The following is a 7,139-nucleotide window of genomic DNA, read 5'->3' as shown; positions in this document are numbered from 1 at the left end:
CGCCTCCCACCTGCGCGAAACCGCCCCGCCGGGCCAAGAGACAGACCGGAGCCCCGAGGAGACGCCGTCGGGGGCTGCCCTGCCCTCCGCGCCTCCCTGGAGAAGAAGAGCGGGGCGAAGGAGGCGGAGGGAACGCGGCGCGTGAAAGCGAATGGTGGGCGGGCGAGCTGAGAGAGCGAGACTGCACCATGAAAGAAGCGCTGCGCAGCCTTATCGCCAGGAGGGGAGGAGGCCAAGAGTTCGGCGGGGCCGTGCTGGTTTCCCGCCCTTTCTTTGAGGTCGAGGTGGGTCTAAGATGAGCCTACAGGCCCCGCTGGGTGGTGCACCACAGGCACCCCACCCCTGATTTATGTACAGACTAGTGGTACCTCAGGTTAAGTACTTAATTGGTTCTGGAAGTCCGCACTTAACCTGAAGCGAACTTTCCCATTGAAAGTAATGGAAAGTGGATTATCCGTTCCAGACGGGTCCACAGAGTACTTAAACTGAAAGTACTCAACCTGAAGCATACTTAACTCGAGGTATGACTGTGTTTTTATTCATCCCATCCTCCAAGGCTGTGGTTTCCAAACTTAGGATCATAAAAAGACTGCCTTAACTGAGTCAGACCATTGGTCCACATTAAGGTAAAAGGTAAAAGACCCCTGGACAGTGAAGTCTGGTCAAAGGCGACTATGGGGGTGCGACACTCATCTCGCTTTCAGGCCGAGGGAGATGGCGTTTGTCCACAGACAGCTTTCCTGGTCATGTGGCCAGCATGACTAAACCTCTTCAGGTGCAACAGAACACCATGATGGAAGCCAGAGCGCACGGAAATGCCGTTTATCTTCCCGCCACAGCGGTACCTATTCATCTACTCATGCTGGTAGGCTTTCAAACTGCTAGGTTGGCAGAGGCTGGGACAGAGCATTGGGAGCCCCCTCCATCAAAGGGATGTGAACTGCTGACCTTCCGATCAGCAAGCCCAAGAGGCTCAGTGGTTTAGACCACAGCGCCACCCATGGTCCACATTAAGCTCAGTAGTGTCTGCACAGATTCCAGGGTCTTAGGCAAAGAGTGTCTCGCAGTCCCAGGTGGAGACTGAACTTGGAGCCATCTGTATGCTCTGTCACTGAGCTATGGACCTTAAATTCCCCACGTCATGGACCACTTGGTAAAACTGCTGAGGACCACTCCATTGGTTGTAGCAGTGGCAGTGCATGGCGTTAGATGCCATATAATTTTTGTATTTCAGACTGTGGTGCAATCCTATATAATAAAGTCCCTGTGTCTCTGCATCCAGATTCCGTGTGTCCCATTTTCTGCGCTACTGAGCATGTGCCCCACGGACACAGGGATTGGACGCAGAGACTGGACGCACACAGAGCCGGGGGGGGGGGAGCGGAATGCGGTTCTCTCTCCCTCAACGGCTTCCCCTCCAAACTGCCGTTCCGCGCCTTGCCTCCCAATTAATGGTGTGAGGGGAAGGGACCGTGAGGGATTGAGACGCGAGCGCGCGTTCCCCGCCACCGCCGGGGCGTTCGTGTCCCCGCGGCCACCGTTCCCCACCCCCTCGCCGCATCCCAACCCCTCCCCCCACCCGGCGTGTGGCGGGCTCAGCTCTGGGTGAGTTGGGAAAGGCAAGGAGAAGGAGGCTGCTTCCCCCCTTTTTTTCTCTCCTACACCCCCCCCCGACGGCCAGCAGCAAGCAGGTGTCACGCGCACACACGCTCTCTCTCCCCCCCCCTGCCTACCGTTTCCCTCGCGGTACAGGGTCAGAGGCAGACAGAAGCGGGGACAGCGCATGGGGGGGAAGGAAGAGCAGGGGGGAGGAGATGTTTGACAGGGAGCAGGGAAGGAGGGGCGGGTGGCAGCCGCCCGCCGCCCGCCCCTCTTTCCCTGCTCCGTGAAGCATCTCCTCTGCTACCCCGTGCCTCCGCTGCGTTCATCAAGAAGCCGGTGGCAGCGGAGGGATGCTGCTCATTCTTCCCTGCTAACCCTTCGCAAAAGCAGGCTCGAGCCCAGGGGGAGGGCAGGAAGGAAAGAGGGCCCTGGCCGCCCCTACCTTCCCCCCTCCCCTGCCTAGGCATGGACCGCAGCAGCGGAGGAGGAGGAGGCGGAGCAGCGACAGAGGACACATGGTGGCTTGCATCATCTCCTGCCACACACCCTTGCAATAACCTTGAAACAGGCAAACTTTTGCTACTGAGCCGTGATTTAAACCCAGCTCTTCTGTAGTTAAACTATAAAACTCTCTCCCCACAAGAGGCAGTGATGGCCGCCAACTTGCATGGCTTTAAAAGGGATTGAAAAAATTAATGGAGGATAAAGCTCTTGGTGACCACTAGCCGCGATGGCCATGCTCTGCCACTAATGTTTCTGAAGGCCAGTTGCTGGAAACTCCTGGAGGGGAGAGTGCTCTTGTGCTTAGACTCGCTTGCAGGTTTCCTGCAGATATCTGTGTGGCCAGCATGAAGACAGGATTTTGGACTAAACGGGCCACTGGCCTGATCCAGGAGGGACTTGTTATGTTCTCCCTGTTTTAAATCCCACATTCTTACTCATTTCACTTTACTGGTTATTTCCTCAGGCTGCAATTGGCAGATCGTAGTGAAATAGGAGCACAGTGTTTTGCAACATAAACTCTCAGGAGGAGAAAGTTCATAAGCTTTCATGACACCAATTTGCTGCATACATGGTTCCTCCAAAGAATCTTGGGAACTGGAGTTTACCCTTTCACAAAGCTACTATTCCCAGCACCGTTAGCAAACTACAGTTCCCAGGTTTCTTTTGGGGGGGGGAATCATGTGCTTTAGGTGTATGGTATACTTTGCACTCACATCCTTTACATGTTAGGCAATGTGTTCGGGGAAGTATTCAATGATATTATGAACTTGAAGTCTAAATTGGTTTTCACATCATCTGCTGCTTTGTGAAATCAAGGCCTTGGTAATGTTATTTCTAAAAGGAAAGATACCTGGACTTTCAGAAAGACATCATATATACCAGGCATCCCCCAAACTCGGCCCTCCAGATGTTTTGGGACTATAATTCCCAACATCCCTGACCACTGGTCCTGTTAGCTAGGGATCATAGGAGTTGTAGTCCCAAAACATCTGGAGGGCCGAGTTTGGGGGTGCCTGATATATACTAATAATGAACTTCTTCTACAAGTACCTACCCTTAGTGTAGCTAAAATGGCACTATCCATACACAAGGGAGAGGTGTCAGGAGGCTTGAGGTGGGGCGACCCATGATTTTCTGGTGTACAAAAAGGTATTTGGTGAGGGGAATGAAGGGAGCTAAAAATCCCCAAACAGCTCAGTGAGCAATAAGCATGCTCAGTGGGCACAGAATATTGCTTGACTCTTCTGCAGGGAGTGAAGGAATGGTATGGAATAGCCCAGGAAAGGGCATGGCTGGCTGACCAGAATGCTGACCAGAAGCGGTCCACACTGCAATATTTTGTTGCTGTTCCCCAAACTTGAATTAAACCTCACCCTTTACTCCAGAACTCTGCCGCAGCACAGGTTGTCAAGTGGTCCAGAAACCTGGTCAGGTCTGCTTCTGTTTCCTTAACAGGGGTTTGATTTGACAAAATCAGGAGATGGAGCTTTCTATGCCGATAGTCCTACCACACACGAGTCAGAGGTAGAGGTTCTTACCCCTGGATCTCTCCATCCAGATAAGCAAGAGGCATATGTACAGTTCAGCATTCCAGCCAGACCAGTTTCTTTCTTTCTTTCTTTCTTTCTTTCTTTCTTTCTTTCTTTCTTTCTTTCTTTCTTTCTTTCTTTCTTTCTTTCTTTCTTTCTTTCCCACCTTTTATCCAAATACCTCAAGCTGGTGTACACTGAGAGTCTTCAAGAGCTGTCACTTCAAGAGCGGATTTGCATCTCCTGAGCAAGACTTTATTCATTTTATAATAACACAAAACAAAAAAATAACACACACACACACACACAAAAGAGTAATTTCGTTGTTCCCGCAAGGGGACAATGACAATAAAGATATCTTATCTTATCTAATAACACAAAACAAACACATAAAACAAATAAAAACAATACACCACAATACCATACAACACAACACAACACAACACAATACAATACAATGGAAACTTAACAAAACCTCATACAACAAAAAAAACAAAAAAATATCTCAAAATCAAATCTTTTTTCTTAACCATATTAGGGTGACTTCCTCAAATCCCCCCTTTCTGGGCTTCATTGTATATCAACTTTAGCAATTTCTAAATCATAATTTTAACCACATATATAAATCTTATCATTTACATAATTTCTCTCATTATCTACTTAATTCACTACTATCTAATTTTTTGAATACAGTCATACCTCAGTTTAAGTACGCCTCGGTTTGAGTATTTTCAGTTTAAGTACTCCGTGGACCTGTCTGGAACAGATTAATCCACTTTCCATTACTTTCAATGGGAAAATTCGCTTCAGGTTAAGTGCGTTTCAAGTTAAGTACGGACTTCCAGAACCAATTACACTCATACCTCGGGTTAAGTACACTTCAGGTTGAGTACGCCGCAGACCTGTCTGGAACAGATTAATCCACTTTCCATTACTTTCAATGGGAAAGTTCACTTTAGGTTAAGTACGCTTCAGGTTAAGTACAGACTTCTGGAACCAATTGTGTTTGTAAACCGAGGTACCACTGTGCTAAAGACTATTTCTACACCTGCAACCTATGAGAACTTCCAAATGTATTTCATATTCTCAAATATTGCAATACTTTTAAAAATATATTTTAAATTTCTTCCAATCTTCTTCTACTGACTCTTCTCCCTGGTCACACAGTCTCCCGGTCAATTCGGCCAGTTCCATAAAACCCATCATCTTCACCTGCCAGTCGTCCACGGTTGGTAATTCTTGTGTCTTCCAATTCTTAGCTATTAATATTCTCGCTGCTGTTGTGGCATACAGAAAAAAGGTAATATATTTTTTGGGGAATTTCTTCCCTTACTATACCAAGTAAGAAGGCTTCTGGTTTCTTAATGAATGTGTTTTTCAACACCTTTTTCAATTCATTATAAATCTTTCCCCAGAAGTCTTTTACTTTGGGGCATGTCCACCACATATGGTAAAAGGTTCCTTCCACATCTTTACATTTCCAGCATTTATTATCTTGTGTATGATAAATTTTAGCTAACTTAACTGGTTAACTGTACATCATTTTCATCATATTTCTCCTGAGCAAGACTAATGCTCTGCATTAGTACATAGGAGATCAGACTTTTTTATGTTGTGGAGTTAAACAAATATTAAAGCGCACCTGTTGTTTCTACTGCAATCTGGAAAATCTGGTTGGGTTGGGGGCGTTTTTTTGTGATGGGTTGTATTTTAATGCCTGATTGAAATCTTTCTTTTTATTTAAACTGCAAGAATGATATTCCCATCCCTCGTATATCATCTCGGATCAGTGATCACATTGTTGTCATTTCAGGTGGCTCTAAGGTTTGGATGTGTGCCACCTTGACCTTACCACAGCATTGTTGAGACGTTCAGCCCCACCCCTATGCTTTCTCCTGAGACCTCATCTCTACACAAACAGCACTGCCCAGACTTAGTCATGAATTTCATCGGTATAGAATGCCATGATTTTCTATTCATATCGCATGGCACTTCGTTCTCTCCTCTGCCTTTTGATTTTTTAAATCCCACACACCCTGCCAAACAAGCAAGGTGCCAGGATCATGCCATATATACAATACAAATTTCAGTGACAAATCTATAAGCTGTTTAGTCATGCTATAAACAGGCTATCCATACTCTAGTAAAATGCTGGGCTAATAAATGCCTGAGTTTTTATGGTGCATATATAGTCTGCAGACATGGCTTTTGGTGCCACAGCTAAAGCAGCAACCCGTTCTACCAAGGTAGAATACGCTCAGACTGTATTGTATGTATCAGACTGTACTTTGCACTTTATTACCATTTGACTCCACAGTTGACATTCCCTGAACACACACCTTTTTGGGTCAGAGGGAGAAGACTGGGAAGAGGAGGGGTCGGAAGCTGAAGAGGCACTTAGTGATCTGGCAGAGTCCGTGGCAGAGAGAAGTGCAAAAGCTGAAGCTGGTGAGTGGGAGGAGGGAGGCAAAGAGGCACAGATGAGGCTGGTGAAGTCACTGGTGTCTCTTCTGCCGTGTGACAAGCTCCCCCCCTGTCCCCCAGAACCAGAAGAGGGCTGAAACAGGCAGAGCAGTGACATACTTCGTGGAAGCATAGTCTCCAATTGCTTGAAAAGAGCTCTGTGGAGAGGAAGGGACTTAGATGGTTGTGGGAAGGCAGGGACTTTCAGTCTTGGCAACTGATTCATGGGGTAAGGCCTACCAGGGATGAACTGCTGTGCTCATTTGGTCTGACACTGAGACAAGCTAATAAAGAGTTAACTCCTACTTTCAACAGTGTGATTTACTGCCGGCTCACTCTTTGACATCTAATCCACCAAACCTACAACAACTTGTTTAGTCGTTAAGGAGCCCCTAGACGTGCTTATCTTTTGCCACATACATAAAATATGTGTATTTTACAGAACCTTTTTCTTATCAATTTTTAGTCAAATCACTATTTCTCCCCAGCCCTCTTATATTTAGGATTGTGGTGCTCACTGTGTTCTTTACATTGTTGTTGGTTTATTTTTAACAGGACACAAAATCCTGAGAAGAAGAAGAAGAAGAAGAAGAAGAAGAAGAAGAAGAAGAAGAAGAAGAAGAAGAAGAAGAAGAAGAAGAGTTTGGATTTGATATCCCGCTTTATCACTACCTGAAGGAGTCTCAAAGCGGCTAACAATCTCCTTTCCCTTCCTCCCCCACAACAAACACTCTGTGAGGTGAGTGGGGCTGAGAGACTTCAGAGAAGTGTGACTAGCCCAAGGTCACCCAGCAGCTGCATGTGGAGGAGTGTGGATGCAAACCCAGTTCACCAGATTACGAGTCTACTGTACATAATTGCAGCTTTTTTCTAAAAATAAATAAATCTTTTAGACAAACTGAAAAACAAGCATGTTTCTAGAATCAGTGAGTTGTTCCAAACCTGTCACCAACAGTTCAAGTAACCTTTCTTTATTCTTCTACTCAACCTAGAGACCAACTATTGGGTGGAAAGATGCTCAGTGACTATGAGGAGGAAAAC

The 7,139-nt window shown here is 46.5% G+C and overlaps 1 long non-coding RNA gene across 1 annotated transcript; it reads left to right on the top strand.

Moving 5' to 3' along the window:
* Window positions 1–154: 154 nt before the first annotated feature.
* LOC132592862 (uncharacterized) lies at window positions 155–7,004 on the top strand. Its single transcript, XR_015946352.1, has 3 exons — window positions 155–284; window positions 5,953–6,083; window positions 6,654–7,004. It is a non-coding gene; the product is annotated as an uncharacterized LOC132592862 (long non-coding RNA).
* Window positions 7,005–7,139: the final 135 nt, after the last annotated feature.

Source organism: Zootoca vivipara, chromosome 11, assembly GCF_965207765.1.
Source record: "Zootoca vivipara chromosome 11, rZooViv2.hap1.1, whole genome shotgun sequence".
NCBI lineage: Eukaryota > Metazoa > Chordata > Lepidosauria > Squamata > Lacertidae > Zootoca > Zootoca vivipara.
The sequence above is the reverse complement of the archived record's forward strand: the minus strand, read 5'-3'. Positions and strand labels throughout refer to the sequence as shown.